This window comes from Oenanthe melanoleuca, chromosome 2, assembly GCF_029582105.1.
Source record: "Oenanthe melanoleuca isolate GR-GAL-2019-014 chromosome 2, OMel1.0, whole genome shotgun sequence".
Lineage (NCBI taxonomy): Eukaryota > Metazoa > Chordata > Aves > Passeriformes > Muscicapidae > Oenanthe > Oenanthe melanoleuca.
The window spans coordinates 113,115,703-113,133,775 of NC_079335.1; the positions used below are offsets into that span (position 1 = coordinate 113,115,703).

Below are 18,073 nucleotides of genomic sequence, written 5' to 3' on the forward strand. Positions count from 1 at the left end.
TCAGCAGTGAGCCCTGTCAGCCCAGCAGGCAAACCCCATCCTGGGGTGCAACTGCCACAGCACCTCCAGCCAGTCAGAGGTGACCAACCCACTGTGTTCACCATTGGTGTGGCCTCACCATGGACAGTACATGCAGATCTGGGACCCACCATTTAAGTAGGATGTGGTAAGCCCTGAGGAATGTCCTGTAAGGAGTGGCTGAGAACACTGTGTTTGTCTAGTTTGGAGATATTAAGGCTTTTGGAACCTTCCTGAGGAGGGGAAGTGGAAAGATGTGCCGATCTCTTTTCTCTCATGTCTTGTGATAGGATGCATGGGAATGGCTCAAAGGCGCAACATGAGAGGTTCAGGCTAAACATTAGGAAATATTTCTTTACAGAAGGAATGAGCAATGGTCAGACTCTTGGACAGGCTTACTAGCGAGGTAGTTGACAGCTGCAGTGCTTCAGAGGTATTTGGACTATGGTCTTAAATGCATGCTTTGGTCAGCCATGAATTGGCCAGACCATTGGACTAAGTGGCATTGTAAGTCCCTTCCAAATATTCTATTCTATTCTATTCTATTCTATTCTATTCTATTCTATTCTATTCTATTCTATTCTATTCTATTCTATTCTATTCTATTCTATTCTATTCTATTCAAAGATATCTATAATTGTAAGGCAAATGTGTGGTTGAACATAAAACACTACTAAGTAGAATGTGTTTATTTGTAGTCATATGAGAATCAAAACAAACTGAATTAATTCAGTCAAAAGGATACCAAAATATTCTAGCCCATGATTTCATATTTCAAAGACTCACAGAATTGTAAGATTTGGAAGAGACTTCTGGAGATCATCTAGCCAAACCTCTCTGCCAAGGCAGGGTCACCTAGAGCAGGTGACACAGGAATGCATCTGTGTGGGTTTTGAATGTCTCCAGAGATGAAGGGCCCCTGATCTCTCTGGGCAGCCTGTTCCAGTGCTTTGTTACCCTCAATGTAAAGAAGTTTCTCTTGTTGAGGTGGAATTTCTTATGGTTTATTTCATGGCCTTGTTTCTCCCTGTCCTGTCTCTGGACACCGTTGGAATGAGTCTGGCACCATCCTCTTGGCATCTGCCTTTGCGATACTTAAACGTATTAATGACATCCCCTCTCAGTCTTCTCTTCTCTTCTCTTGGTTAACAGGCCCAGATCCCACAGTGTCTCATAAAAGAGATGCTCTAGATCCCTAATAATTTTTGTGGCACTCCACTCAATCCTTTCCTTGGCTTTCTTGTACTGAGGAGCCCAGAACTCTATACAGAGCTGGATGTGGCCTCACTGGGGCTGAGTAGAGGGGAAGGACCACCTCCCTCGACCAGCTGGCCACACTCTTCCCAATGAAACCCAGGTTACCACTATTTGGTCCTTCTGATTGCAAGAGAGCTGCCAGCACAGGGTCAGCTTGTCTTTCACCAGGGCTCCCAGGTCCTTCTCCACAGAGCTGCTCTCTAGTAGGTCAAGTACCAACCTGTGCTGATACCTGGGGTTATTCCTCCCCAGGGGAAGGCCCCTGCACTTACCCCTGTTAAACTTCATTAAATGAATCTCTGCCCAACTCTACCAGCATATCAGGGTCCTGGTGAATGGCCACACAACCTGCAGGTGTATCAGCCACTCACCCCAGTTTTGTATCATCAGCAAACTTGCTGAGGGTGCATTCTACCCCTTTGTCCAGTTCATTGATAAACACCTTAAATAAGACTGGACCCAGTATTAATTCCCAGGGAATGCCATGGGCTACAGGCCTCCAACTGGGTTCTACTCCACTGATCATGATCCTCTGTGCTCAGCCAGTGCTTGAACCACCTCACTGTCCATTCATCTAATCGACATTTCCCAAATTTACCTATGAAGGATGTTATAAAAGATAATGTTAAAAGCCTTGGTGAAGTAAAAGTAGACAAGCTCCACTGCTTTCCCCTTATCAATCCATCCAGCCATGCCATCATGGAAGGCTATCAGATTGGCCAAGCATTATTTCCCCTTGGTGAATCCATGCTGACTGTGCTGATGACCTTTTCCTCTATGTGCTTGGTGATGACCTCCAAGATGATCTGCTCCATATCTTTTCCAGGGATGGAAGGGAGGTGAGACTGACTGGCCAGAAGTTTCCCTGGTTTTCTTTCTTGCCTTTTTTTAAGATGATAGTAGCATAGTCCTTCCTCCATTCATTGGTCACTTCTCCCATTCTCCATCATTTTTCAAAGATGATGGAGAGTGGCATGGCAACAGTATTTGCCAGCTGCATTAGCACTGATGAGTGCATCCCCTCAGGGCCCATGGATTTATGATATTAAGTCTGTTTACCTGATCTCTATCCCAACTCAACCAAGGGGAAGTGCTCCTTTCTTCAGCCTTCTGTTACCTCCAAGGTCTGGGACTCCAAGGGTCAACTTCAGCAGTAAAGATGAGGCATTCAGTAATTCTACCCTCTCTGTGTCTTCCATTATCAGGACATCCATCTGATTCAGCAGTGGCCCGACATTTTCCCTAATCTTCCTTTTACTACTGATGTACTTGTAGATGTCCTTCTCATTGTCCTTGATGTCCCTTGCCAGACTCAATTCCAAGTGGGCCTTTGGCACAGAAGATGATAGAAGTCCAAAGCGATTAAGCCCTCTTTTTATAGAGATAGAGAAAAGTACAGGAATTTTTTTTCAGTCATCTGGCTGGCTATTTATTCTATCTGTCAAAATTAGTCTCTGATTTGTTTAAGGTCTTCTTTTTCTGTTGACAAAAGTTGCTCTTTGGAAGACATACAAATAACAGAACTGTTCCTGTCTTTTAAGAAGACGTTGAAATGAACAAAGGAAGAGCAAAAGATAATTTAAAACCTAATGCAGTGAGGATGATCATACTTCCAAACTCCACTTTTGGGTTAATAAAAATAAGGAAAAATTTCATCATAGTTTTACCTCAATTTTCCTTTATCCTTACAATCTTAATGCCAATTATACAAAGCATGACAGGACATTCCTAGACTTAAGAAAGCTGGAGATTTTTTTTTTTTTTAACAGGAGAAAAATTTAAAAATTATACATAAACAGTCTTTATTTAAGGTTTTTCTTCACTGAGGTTTCCCTAAATAACAAAATATTGAATATTATGGATGAAATGCATACTTTTGCAATTCACCTCTCTAACAATAGGAAGACTGAAAGAATCTTTGAAAGATTCTGAATATATGCAAATTCAAGATTTTTACTTCTCTTCTGATGGGTGTTCCTAAGTTAGAAGGCAATTCAACTGAATGAATGACTATAGTTATTGTTTGTGGGTTTGTTTTTTTAATCCAGAATCCAGTGTTTCACTGTATTTAAAAACTATATTCATGCAGATAATAAAATTTCCCTTTCCTATATGAGTGTCTCTTTAAGATGGTAATTTTTTTCATGGAATAATGACTTTTATCTCCAAGTAAGCCTTAGCAGTGCAAAAATAAATAGAAAATAATTAAAAATATTAATTATAATTTAAAAAATCTAAGCAGAAATAGAAATATTAGAAGCTTACAATATAAGTTTGAGTATTAAAAAAAAATATTCAGTGAATATTTATCTGCATGATAAATATTGGATTGACGAGTTTAGTTTCCATCTGAACAAGTCTGTCCATCCTTATTTCATTCAGTCTTGGAGAAAATTCACCTTCGTTATTCACATACCTAAACAACTCTGTTAACAAGTACTTCTAATTGCCATATGGAAGCAGAGCTCTGGGAGAGATATTTATATGAAACACAAACTCTAGAAAAGGATATTCTCTTCTTTATTAATCTGATGCCAACATTTTGCTAATTAAACCACCACATGTCTCATGTCACTTCCTACGTAGGTCACTGGAAGAGGAGATACATTCGGGCAACCTTAAGGATGAATCCCAGGGGAGCATCCCACAAAAGCATGGTATTTAAGCTTGCAAGTTTATTAAACAAATCACAGAATATATTGCAGTCTAAATCACAGTCATGACATGACACAATTAGAAGATTTATTGATTCTTTGGGCTAGAGATCTCACAGCTTGCACTGGGGGCTCTACACCCACCAGAACCAACAGATTTGCTTCATCACAAGTAATATTTCTAAACTAGTGCAAGGAAGTTTATAAAGTTGAAACTGCCTGACTTCAACTCTGCTTGTTTTCAACTTTGCTTCTATTTTAGCCCAACTATAAACTGAACACATTTTGTATTAGTCCCATGTCTCAACACCCTGAATTATTGGCATCCAGCCTGCAATAGCAGAATCACTGTATGAAGCAAAGGAAAAAATATTAATAAGCAATATTTTCTACGGTCTAGCTACCATCTGCCTGTATTAGAAGTTCTTACCTCTTTATGTAGTCCTTTACTTATTGAGTAATAGTGATCATAATAGTGGTCAGAACCTTGACTCAAATAGAAGATGCTATAAACAATTGGCTATGTCATCTACATCATATTTCCAATAAAAGACAGCTGATTATGACTGAATTATATGTTTCCCAGAACTCAGTTCAGGTATGAAATAGCTCTTTCCAATCATGCCTTGGAGTTCACTACTTTCCAGCAAAGCACAGGGACATTTCTTTCAAAAGTCTACTTTTTGTTCTCCTTTGTGGCATGTAAAAGTGCCAATATTTCTATCAACAGAAACTCTATTCATTCTATGAAGTTAAATGAAAGGTCATAAGGATGATTAAGAGATTGCAACACCTCACTTATAAGCAAGACTGAGAGAACTGGAACCATTAAGCCTCATTAAGAGATCGCTCATGGGGCGGCTTAGACATATCTGTAAATACTTGAAGAGGACATGCACACAGGACAAATCTACAATTTTTAAGTGTCAGCACAAGAGGCACCATAAACACAAGGAGGTGCTTTTTTACTGTGAGGGTGACTGAACTCTGCAACAAGTTTTACAAAGAGGTTGTGGTGTCTCCTTCCTAGAAGATTTTTAAGAAACCCCATCTAGACACGTTCCTGGGTAACTGGCTCTATGAGACCCACCTTGAGTGGGGCGTTGGACGATGACCACCAGAGGTGCCTGACAATTTCAACCATTCTTGATTCAGTGATTGCATACTAAAGCCTGTCTGTAGTGGAACAAATTCCTTAGGCTCTTTGGATCGAGAGAGCCATTTCATCTCTTCAGAAGCAAACAAGTAACATTATCATCAACTTTTTAGCTGAACCATTAATGTTAAAGGCTCTCACTAAATCTGCATATTGGTGCAGGCTTACCCTCATGATCTCATCAATACCAGTGGTCCATGAATCACTTTTTAACTCTGAGATTAGTCCCTGTCATGGCTATAATTTAATGAAAAGGAATTAATCTTGTCCATCTTCCTTCTCTGATGCAAAGAATGAAAGTCATAGAATCATAGAATCATAGAATCATAGAGTCATAAAATCATAGAATCATAGAATCATAGAATCATAGAAGGCTTGGGTTGGAATAGACCTTAAAGATCACCCTGCCATAGGCAGGGCATCTTCCACTTGACCAGATTGCTCCAAGACCCATTCAACACGGCCTTTTCATAATCATTTAGGTACTCAACATTGGTAAGCTAGGTGAAAGTCATTGAAGTTATAAAAACTTATGACTTTAGGCTGGTGCCTGTCAAATATCTTTGTGACGGCAGCTGATATCATATATGACTGGAGTGCTTGGCTGAGGTCTTATTCCCTTTCTGTAGAGTAGTGCATAGTGAAAAAAGGTCACTGGCAAAGACAAATCAAGGACAACAAGAAAAGAGCTAAGTCAAAAAACATGCGTAGTTTTACATTCTACTGATGTGTAAAATTGAGGCACCCTATAATCAGTGGTAGCTCTAGGCAATATGGAATGCCTGACTTCCTCATTCATTCACATCAGCTTTTGACCCCAGTATCCACATGATACTAATAAAAGGTATAGCATCTTAATTTTAGGCATAAGAGACTCTTTCAATTTCATTAGGGATGAAGGGATGCTGCTCTGGATGGAGCAAGTACCTGTGAGTGTGCTTAACTTTAAGTAATTCCATTACTTTCTTTGGATTGCAAAATTAAGAACAGGCTTGAGTGCTTCATAAAATGGATTTCAACATAGAATTTCTGATGGTTGCCTGAAATTATAATAATGGAAATTCTGAGAGGAGGGAGAAAAATATAAGGTTTATCAGTTTTATCATATATTAACTTGATATTTATTTTGCTTAAACTGTTTTCTGAAGTGTTCTCCACTGTTGTTTTGTTTCCTTTCTCTTTTTTTTCCTTTTTAGAATTATCACACATCTGCAGTGGATCATATTTTGTCATTACACCAGAAAAAAAAAAAAATCTGCATAGGTTTTTAGGAAAGCCGTAATAGATTATTGTATTTTATATTAGTGGGGTTTCTTCATTACATTTCTTCTTTTGTCAGTCCCAATCTTCTGAAAACTTGAAGTGGCCATTTCAAAATCCATTCAAGCCTTTCCCTTTTAAAGAATTCAATCTATTCAACAAATATCTTGCTTTCTCCTGGGAAGCTTTTCCTTTTAATATGTCAAATTATATGTGAAGGGCTAATTTCCTTCTGGAGACATCACTGAGGATCTTTCTTTTTCACAACCTTGGGAGGGAAATATTTTCCTCCTGAATAACTTACTTTGGTTTTTTTGGGGTTTTTTTCTAATCTGGGCCATTTCTAGAGCTATCGGGAAGTGTATGATCCAGAGTGCAAAAGCATTTCAATTCAGCTTAGGTTCCACTTTAAAACAAGTCTGCAGAAGCAGTTTTTTCTTATTCTCTAGATATTGGAGAATTCCATCAGGATGTTTCTGAGTTTGCACAACACAGTTTTATGTGGGAAAATTATCAGCCTTTTTTGTTATGGTATAAGGAACATTAATGGTTAAACTACTTTTGTCACAAAATTAGTTAAGGCACATGTCAGAAGTCATATCTTTCCTACCCTCAAATACTTAAGACAACATGATATATCAGCCCAATTCTGAGAAAAGATGATGCTTCGTCAGGAACAGAAGCTAGATTTTAGTTAATATTTTAATTTTAGTTCAATTCTAGAATCTGAATTTGTAAAATTAGTGAAATGTACCTCCTTTTATCCCCTATGTCTATCTGATTAGACTGTGTTATAAAGGTATCTTAACAACTAATTTCACTTTCTAGGTTTGCAGTGGAACGAATTCACCACATTCAGCAAAAAAACATAACATGACATCACTCACAGTTTAAGTACTGGTCATAATGTTAATTCTTGAGTGCTTCAAAGGTGCATCTAAAAAATATGTTTTGAAACTTACATTTTTTAACAACTAAACCATAGTTGTACAAATTTTAAGCTGATTGAGTGGGGGAAAGAAACAAGAATTTCTATCCACTTGGTTGTTTTCACTCCCAGTAGAATGTTCCAGTTTGAATTTTTTACTTTTGGTCCATAACGTAAATTTCCTATTAATGTTCTACAATGTATGCTTTTCAATTTTCAGCTGCTACCCTTGGTATTTCTAATAAATATGTGACAGAAGAAGTTATAAGGTGACTTCCCTTAGCTACTTTCAGTACTGGATTCACATTCTTATGCCAAAAAATTATAAAAATAAATACCTTTTTTATTATATATATCTAGGTAGCATGTAGCCAGAAATTTTGAGGTAATTTTATGACAGTCATATTATATCTTTTTCTTATTAAAGTATTTAACAAATATCTTAGATGAGAAACTAAACAGTCAAAGGATTTTCTGTAACACAGTTTCCATCTTCTAGCTTCTAAAACTAGCTAATCAAACAATGACCTTATTTTTTAATAGAGGGGGCAATTGAAAATCATTGAACAGCCCTACCCCTTAATGATTTTTTTCTCAGACATAATTATAATAATTAGCATTATAAAGTGCTAATTATCTTTGGACACGAAGGACTTGCACACCAGAGACAGAGGTCCACATTAAGTAAAGAGGATTTTGTTTTCTTCTGTCACCATTTTTTTTCCTTTTGCAAAGAGGTAGAGGACACTCAGTCCATCAGGCTTCCTTTCTGAATGTTCATTTTGTTATTGCTGGATGATTAACCCCAGTACAGAAACAGGTATGTTCTCAAAAGCCATGTAGATTGATCCTGCACTCCACATGTCCAGTCTGGACTTCATATTGTCCAGTATTATTGCCAAGACCTTGGATTATTGTAAAGAATTGCTTCAGTTCTACTCAGTCCTGAAGGGATTGGATTAATTTTGTTAGCAGACAGTATCATTTTCTCATAAATTCTTTCTCATTGGCACAGTAGAAACGAAGTTTCAGTCCCCTCAAGAAATAACAGAGGGTTGTTTTTAAGGGCTGTAATGTACCCTACACATGTTCGACAATCAAGAATGAGAACATCTTAAGCATGACATAAAGAATAAAAGATTGCGAGTTATTTTCTTGACTTCCTGTACTGAACCTTACATCTGTCCCTGGCTAAATAGTCCTTCGCCTATCCGTCATATTGGATATCATTCCTTGAAGTAGGAATCATTTATCTCACCAAAATTTTTATTCTCGTTTGATCCTACAGTCTTTAAATATTGTTTTACATGGATTTTCTCCTTGTACCAAGCACTGCTATTTCATTCAGGTGTTATGCTCAGTCCTTCATCTATCTTCCACAGACTTTTTTTCCAGTGCCTTAAAAACAGATTTTCATCTCCCTCATTCTCCCTCAGAAGATGAATTTCTAAAGCATCACACAAAAAGGTGTTATCCATATATGAATATTTCCTACAGTCATCTTGGTGTTTTGCTCAGTCATCGCAGATGTATATAAAAGGTTATTCCTCCTGTATGTGTGTCTGAGCTGTCTTCACTGATGAACTTCCACATTAAATATGTATAGAATATCTTCTCCTTTAACATAAGCAGATTATGAGTTCCAAAGAAATTGGCAACTGCTCATAGCATGTGTGTCTTGGATAGATTGTTCTGGATATTCAAGTTAACAAATAATAGAATAACTGCAAGAGTTTGCTCTAGAGAATTATCTTCTGTTTCTTCCAGAGAACACCTACTATCCATCTCTCATAATATTATGGGGCTATCAGCAAGGACTCAACCATCGTCTAGCAAGGATTGTATGAAAGCTTCTCTAAATGCCAGCTGAAACCTTCTCCAACAGTATTCCTCAGACAAATTCCAGTAAATTCCTTCAGAAAAGACCACATATTTTTCAGGTTGCTATGTTGTTTCCCTGTGTATGAACCAATAAATCCAAATTTTCTTTGAATGTTGAGAGTCCTATATGAGCTTACAAGAAGACGTCTTTCTCTCAGGGGCTCTGTCTTTTCTTTGATCTCATTTTTTTTAATGGCAAGTCACTGGTCAAAAATAATCACTTTTGAAGATATAACTGATGAGTATAATGGTGATATAATGATAATATAATCACCTGTGAAATTGGTATAAAAAATTCTCATGTTCTCCCACAGCAGGACTGGCAGAACAGTTTTGCATGCAACTCTTCTGATTGTATTGCCTTTAAAGTTTATCTTCCAATCAGCTGCACCGGTCATTTAAAATCACACATACTATTATAGCTTTTGATTGAATGACTATGTAAGTATTTTAAGTATATGTGTCTATATATATAGATTTCTTTATATATATATCTTTCCCTGACTCTTCTGTGTGAGAAACAGCTTTGGGGAAAATAAATGGAACAGTAAATGGAATATAGCCAAATATAATTTGTTAAAAAGGTCTGTAAAATCTCTGCTTAAAATGTATTACAGTATGCTCAGATTCTGTTTAGCATATGCATCCACTTTTAAGTTTCTTACTCTGGATGTCTGCTTGGTTAGCAAAGGAACTTCATTTCGGTTATTACAAACTTGGAGTACTGATTGTGTGTTGGATCAAGACAATATCATTCATTAGAACAAAAAAAGCATCTTCTAAAAGCTAAGAGTTCCTTTCTTTATATATATGTCAATTTTTAATGCTTTTTTCCTATTTGAAAGGTTTTTCATTTTAATAAAAATATAAAAATACAAACTTAGGGATAAGAGGGAATTAAAGTAATGCGATATGAATAGAATGCATCACACTCAGCATCTCAAACTGTATACACTCACTGGAGTAATGAAAATCAAATATAACGTCATCATCTACTTCCCATATGAACAATCAAGGGAGTCAAAATCTAGCTAAACCAGCAAGAGTAAATAGTTTAGTGATAAAAAATTGATATAAAAAGTTCACTGAAAATATAAATATCCTCTGGGCTGTCAAAAGCAATTGGTTCAGCTCAATCTGGTAAATCTACTTTTAATGATAATGGCAACAACTTTTCCTTTTTATTACACTTTACATAAATTTATGAGCTTTATCACTTCAAAACAAAAAGAAGATATTTGTCTCTGTATCAGGTTTTAAAGTTATCATATGTCTTGGAAACCTACCTAGAAATACAGGAATATAATTGTGCTTGTAAGCCATTTCTGCTAGGATGGAAATAGAATTCTTGTATCATACAATTGCTACTAAAAAGGAAGGGGATGAGCATAAAAAAGGACTACAGCAATTTAACTGGTTTTCTGTTTTCTTAAACAGCTAAAAAAACCCCCATTTATTACAATTAATGGTCATGGAAAAGATCTGTGGTTTAGAACTAAGATTCTTTTCTTAATAATGCTTTTTATACTAGATTATATATTTACGAATGACCTTTGAAAACCGAATGGCCACTTGTCTGTTCAATCTATAAACAGTCAGATTTTCAAGGCCTCTCCAGTAGATACAGAAAGATTATTTGTGATTATTAAATTCCAAATATCTAATTTTTTTTCTCCAAGAAAACTACTAAAGTTAATGATATATATATAAAAAGTGGGAACCTATAAATCAGTAGCCATATATAATACTACTAAGAACATTACTAAAGATATTTGGTTTCAGTAAAATATGATGTAAAATGTTGGTACATGTTATGCACCAATAACAAGTCAATACTACTTAATAACCAGGTCTACCATTAAATTCAAGCCAGGCCACATAATTTTTGCTATTATTTTAACAGTGGCATATTGTCAGGACGTGAATTAAAAGCTGATCTCTCCATGAACTCATTAATTACCACTGCATCATGTCCAGCCCTGCTTTCACTTTTGTCTTGTGTTTGACCAGTCAAGCTTAACAGTCTGTTAGAAAAGTTACTGCTCTGTTCTTTATGATGTTTCTACTCACAAAATAAGATTACTCTGGTTTACTAGTCATCTGAAAGATTGAGAGTATGCTTTCCTATTACATTTCTGTCACTACTTCTAGAAATTACAGGTGCATCACACATGCATTATGTTTCATAGAGTTTTAGGTTGTGAGAAACAGCTTAATGTTTTTTTTTGCTTCTGTCTTGTTTCCAGCCATTAATTCAAATCCAAATGTGCTTAATCAGAAGCCTACCTTGTCTTACTGTGCAATATCTGTGATCTCCATTAATTGCTTAGTTTCATAATTAAACAGCCAGTAGGTTTTCCATTGCTTGTTCTCCCTGTATCCAGAAATCTCCTTTGAAATAAGAAAACCCTTCTTTTTAGCTACATATTTGTATCGTCTCTCTGAATAGACTTTTGACTTTCCTTTACATCCAGAAAATTTACAATTAATTCCCACTGTTGAGATAAGAACATCTTCTCCTTACTTGCCAATGGTAAAAATCCTTGCTCTGTTTTCTAGATCTCTGAAATTAATTATTATTGCCTGAAGTTCATTGTATTTCATGCTTTTAATTTATATGATTTATTACATTTTTCAGCTTCAAAATTACTTTTAAAAATTCTCTACTTGGAGAACCTCACAAAGTTGCAGTTCTGACACAAGGACAAATATATGTGCAGACAGAACAAAAAGTATGGCCATGGTCACACTGCACATAGTGAAGCCGGTATATTTATGTTCCAGATAGATACATAAACTAGAATCCTCATTCAAGATGGAGTGGGAAGAAGATTTCTTCCTGTCTTCACTCTTTGAAGCTTATCTAAAGCCTATCTAAAGTAGTCTGATAATATATAAACACACATACGTTGTCTGTGCAGAGTCCTTATATTTAGAAAATACATAATACTCTACATAAAATTGACAGTTTCAGTATCGTATCCAAAACAGAACACAAATTCAGAATTTGTAAGACTTTTACTGCTGCAAATCAATACTATGCCTTTACCTATTTTCTTTAACTTCTTTACAGTGGGATTACAAAAGTTGCTCTAAAAATATCAAGGACAAGCCATTTTGATAGTTCCTTTTTCAGTATTTATGGAAGAGTGGAGGAGTTGGTGACTGGAAATTAATGTTTCTATTTTTTTCTGGAACTGGTATTATTTGACCTCAGCAGTTTTTCTCATGGACTGAAAATAAATTTTCTTATTATAGATCTCATATGTACAAAGACAGCCTGAATAGTTATTTCAACACAGTATGGCAAAATGCCTCAAATGCCTATAGAATTTAAGCATTATATTTGCCAACTAAGGATTTAGGAAGCAAAACCCAAGTAGGAATTGCCACATACAATTATTTTACATAGCACAGAAACCATTACGCAATATGGCCAGCCTAGCATTGCTCATAGGTTTTTTGTGAGAGAAGTTGTTTTCTAAATATAGATAAAAATGTGCTGCACTTAGCCAATAACTCATGACAGAGAGGTAACATATGCTATCATAATGCAGAGGGAGCTGCATGACACAAAGAAAATATGAGCAATACCACCTTCTAGAGTTACAGCCCCTTATTGCCATTATAAAACATCTTTATTGGAAGAGAAAATGCAATATTTTGGTAGAAAGAGGAGATGAAGTACTAGGACAAGTGAAATTTTTCATGGAGAACATTCAAATTTACAGCTCTATATGTCTCCTGCTGTGCTCAGGGTCCATCAGAAGACAGATGTCTAAGGGTCTCCTGCTTGATATACAAGGCAATGATAGAGTGACATTTTTGACCTCTAAACAAAAAAGAATTTTAAATAAAAAACACTTCAGTGCACAACAAACACAGAAATTCCTGTTCCCTTCTCATCTCTCCCTTTCGTTGAAAGAATTTTTTATGAATGTTTCATCAGGAAGAATAATTTTACTGTCTGCCATATTTCATTTCATATAATATAAACTGCTAAAATAGACTCTAGGGTCCAAATTCCAGTTGATTTTAGAAGGGACAGACTAGACCCAAGCAGTTTGTTTCATGACTGGAAATAACATTTGCATTTACTTTTAAGCTCTTTTGTTATTATCTGACTCAAGACAACTGTACTCTTGCTCCCAACTCCATTAAGTCCACGATAAAAATCAGTGTTATAATGTGAACCTGAGTATACCATGAGAATTCATTAGTATTCAAGATCAGACTCAGGGAACAAAACTGAAATATGCTGGATTTTTACTTTTAATCAGCACATCTGAAAGAATATTATCTGAAATATTTTCAAGCCCATCAATAGGTGTAGTTTACTTTGGTCATTCCTAACTTTAGAACACACAGATTGCCTGAGAGTGAGACAAGTTAAAAAAAAAAAAAAGACTTTTGCTCTTAGAAAGGTTTTTTTTTTACATTCTTTAGGCCTTTTCATAATCTATCACCTAGTGTGCCCACTCAGGCTATGCAAGTCAAAAGCAGACCTAGGCAGCCAACATTTACACAGGCACTAAAAGAGCACTTCTGAAAACAGAGGGGTTTATGAAAGAACTAATAAAATGCTTATCATTTTAACAACTAACTATATGAAAGAAATTCCTTTAGAAAACGAGATTCAAAAACCACTTTGAGCTGTGATCTACAGCTATTTTCACAGAAACTCCAGCACTGAATTTCTCATCTCTGTAATTTAAATTCTTAAGAGAGGTAATAGTGAAAAAAATTTTTGGCGGGGATTATCAGCCCCCAATTTGATTTGAAAACAATTAAGACATGCTACTACACAATCAGCAACTGGTGCATTCTCAACTTCCATGAAAAATAGTGGACTGCAAAACATTAATTTCTGTAAAATCATACAGACACTTTGCATCAAGTTTTCTGAAGTCAAAGAAGCAGGAAAACCAAAAGCTTTGTAGAAGAAAAGGCCAATATTAACTAGTGCAGAAACACCTGCAGCTTGACACATGTAATTTAAAGCAACTTATGTCAGGATTTATGTAGGTCATTGCTAGTTATGTAGGTGTGTGTGGGAGATACCGGTCTTGATGCAAACGATAAGCACATCTCACAGTTTTATGCACATGTTGGTCAGCCAATCTGTAGAAGAGCAAAAAATGTCTACAGAAGCAGAGTTAAAAGTGCCTGAGAAAACGTGCAAAACCCCAGGTGCTACATATTTAGGTTACTGTGCCATCTACTCAGATTTCTATGATCTCTCTAAGTGTGGGTAAATTGTAGGTGTGCGTAGGCTGCAGCCTTCGTAAATCATGGGTAAGGCTCCAAGCCTCTTCACAAACTTGGTGTGAACCAGGATTCAGCACTCTGAGATGTATAATCTCAGAAAGTACTGAATCCTCTACAAAAGTCTTGTTACCGCATATGAATGGTACGTTCTACCGCAGATGTGAGATAGTGCCCGTAGCGTGCAGTCAAGAGGCATCGTATATAGAACGCAATGTGGGACGAGGTAGGGCAGAGACGCACAAACTCTGGCGTTCCAGATAAGGTGGCGTGCCATCTTCCCCTTTACCACTAAACAAACTCAAGTCACATTTTGTATTATCTTTTCTATCTGTGATGTGAAAGTAATGCTCGGTTAAGGCTCCTTTTTAGAAACATCTCAAACTACAGGTTAAACTAGGCATCTTCTCACAGACATGCTCTATCTTGCATTAATCAGAGTTTGCATGTTTGTGCCCTTTCACTAGCTGACCTTGCAGTAGATTTCTTTTTGCCCAGTTGTGGTAGACCCACACTCATGACTTCCATCTGCCCGCTGAATTATGCTCTTAAGTTCCCAAATATTTCAGATGGAATTACAGATGCTTATCAGAAGGCAAAGAGCTGAAAGATTAACTCTTGGATAAATTGGAGAATATACATTTTGCTTCTTTAATAAGTATTGTTACTACTGTTACATGCTATGGGCCAAATACTGTAGACATTATTCACTTTTTAGTTCTTATTCCTGGAGGATGATAGAGAAAAACAGTTAATAGCTCTACTGAAAATGAGAATAAATAGTTTTTTACTAAGTACTAATTTCAGGCCATGATTTTTTTATGCAGGTATGCATGAAAAATTATTTCATTTTTATTTTTTTGTTTGATTGATAAAAGGACATATTTAATACACTGAATTCAATTTTGCTTTATTTAAAACATCTTTATGTACCCTGTGTGAAAGTGTTGACCATACTAAATCCAGAAATCCTTACATCCTATTCCCTGTTTAGAACCACTCTACATACAAGTCAACAGATTCAAAACAAATTAAGTATATTGCAACAAGCTACAGATGAGGAGAATTTTTTTTTTTTTCTGATGGGAAAGAGAAGCACAAGGAAAAAAGTACATTCATGATCTGTAAAAAATAATATTTCTTTTCTCCTCAACCCTTACAACTAGAAAAAAATGAACCTGAAGGCCTTTTGTTTTTAACTAGTGGGAAGGAAAAAAAAAAAATAAATAGAGTGTCTACAGAACTTTCTCATAGGACTCATCATAATGACATAATGGTTATCAACTGAAAATGTCAGATGGGATCTTTAAATGGCAATTGGTTCACGAACACAGATGTCAGCAAAGAACTAACTAAGTTCAGTTCTTAAAAGTTGCTAGACTGACCTTATTAATGGCCTTAAACTGCAGTGATTTCATTGTCAGCACTCCAAGGTAGTGATACCTAGTACATAAGTGCTCTGCAGAAATAAGATTGCAGTAGCTCAGACTAATGAGAGAAAGTACTGAGCAAGAGAAAAAGCACAATGATACTTCATGCTTGAAGCATTCCAGTAAGTAAACTTAGGAATCATGATGGGATTTATTGCTCTTCCAGGTTCAGTCTGGATAACTAAGGATGTCTCTCCATGTTACTGTATCACAAAACAAGAGGCTATCCATGCAGAAAGCACTGTCAAGAATGAAATTAAAATGGGCATCAGTACAGAGATGGTCAAACTGGACAAACCAGACCATGTCTCTCTGCAGTACACTGTCAATGTTGCTAAGACTACACAACTTTCAGTGTTGACTCTCACAGTCTGTGCACAATTCCAGTCCCAATGTTAGTTTGTTCATGTGGATCCAGCTAGAATTTGGCATCACACACAGTAGGCACATACTAGACCACCAAATATTTTGCAAATTTTCTGCTGGAGATAGGAACTGCAAGAGCCAAGTCAGCTGCTCCAAACTTTAGCTCTTTTTAAGATATGCCTTTAAGCATCCCTTTCAGAAATTTTCTTAATATTTATAATAGTTCACATTAATTTGTATTTACAATTTCCAAGTATTTGTTAGAAGTTGGGAGGAAAGTAGACTAGTTCCCCAAGACATTACTTTTTCCCAAGATGTCTGAATATTAGTTTATTCTGGTTAATACTGGTAGCTAAACCAGAACACATATGGACAGACTTTACTGCTAAAAGAGAAGTGGTTATAAGATATTCTACTGTCATCCTGTCAAGTGTATGTTGTTCATAAATTTATTAACAGTAAACCAAATTAGCAACATCCCAAACAGAAACACACAAAAGTAGTATTTGCCAGTGCTCTAAATTTTCATGTCAGAGAAAGAATCATTCTAGTATTTGAGTTTATTCCATGTATTTGTGTTTTCAAAACCAGATTAAAAAAATAGAATAAAGAAACACTTGAAAGGTTCCCACTAGTTCCTGGTTTGGTCACTCAATGTAAGATAGACTTCAAAGACTTCCATGCACATTGCAAAAACAGTTTTAATCATCATTGTTTCTGCTTCTAATGTCTCGAAAGATTGTGTGCAATTGAGATGATATTGGTGTACCCCAAACCTCCTCTCCTTTAGCTGACTTTATCAAATGGCCTAATGAGACACTAAGTCTTACCCAATCAGCCTTGACATCCTCATACAGTTTCTGTAATTTTTTGCTTCTCAGAAATTTGATAAACTTTAAACAAGGATTATATTACATAAAGGAAAAAAATACTCCTGTTTTTAAAAAAAACCAAAACTGTGAAGTAATATCTCTCCCATTTTACAAATCATAGCTCTTATCAGAAAAAAACCCTGACTCTAAATATCCTGCCACACATTCTAGCAGTGCTAGAACCTAAAAGAAATACTTGTACTGCTACTGTGGAAAGAATAAAAAATGTGGGTATCTAATAGAAAACTGGAAGGGAAATATTTGCCAGGCCCAGGCAATTCATAGAGTCTGCCCTCCAAAGGTTGCAGGTATACTTTTCACCACCAGAGATCCTGTGCCATGTTCCATTCTCATGCCCACATTTCGTGGTCTGTACAAAGCCAATGAGACAGGTATTCTTGGATGTGAACATAGCCTTTTGTTCTCAGATATGTCTCTCAGTTCATATATAAATGATTTAATAAACTACCTCCTTACTAACAATTCAGGAAAATAGCTGTAATTTTCTTTTATTATCTAAGCAAGTAACAATTTAAATGTATATTAAGAGGGAAAGGATTGTCTTATACCAAAGGTGCAAGCTGTTTTGCTTGAAAGTTTACGGTGTCTCAAGACTTTAACACATTTCTGTATTTTCTGCACAGTGATAAGACAGAGAAAAAAAGAGACTTTTAGCAGTGTTTTGAAAATTCTCATGAGCCTATTTACTTTTCTAGCCCTGTAAGGGAAAAAAATAGTAAATTGTGATATTCGATAAACCTAATCTTCTTTAGCTTTTGTTCTTGACATATCTTGTTAGAGTACAACAAGGTTTCAATAGCAGACTCACATACTTTTCAATAAATATAATATTGATGAAAATTAAGGGTTAATGCAAAGATCACAGAGCTCCTCCATTTCAAAATTAACTGACAGTTCTGCTGAAAAAATAAGATGATCTTTTTAACTAAGGCTAATTCAGTAGGAAAAAATTATAATGAAACAGT

General features: G+C 35.9%; 1 pseudogene; it reads right to left on the minus strand.

The window, feature by feature from the left end:
• Nucleotides 1–1,237: 1,237 nt before the first annotated feature.
• Nucleotides 1,238–14,696, minus strand: LOC130248825 (uncharacterized; annotated as a pseudogene).
• Between the last annotated feature and the right edge of the window lie 3,377 nt (nucleotides 14,697–18,073).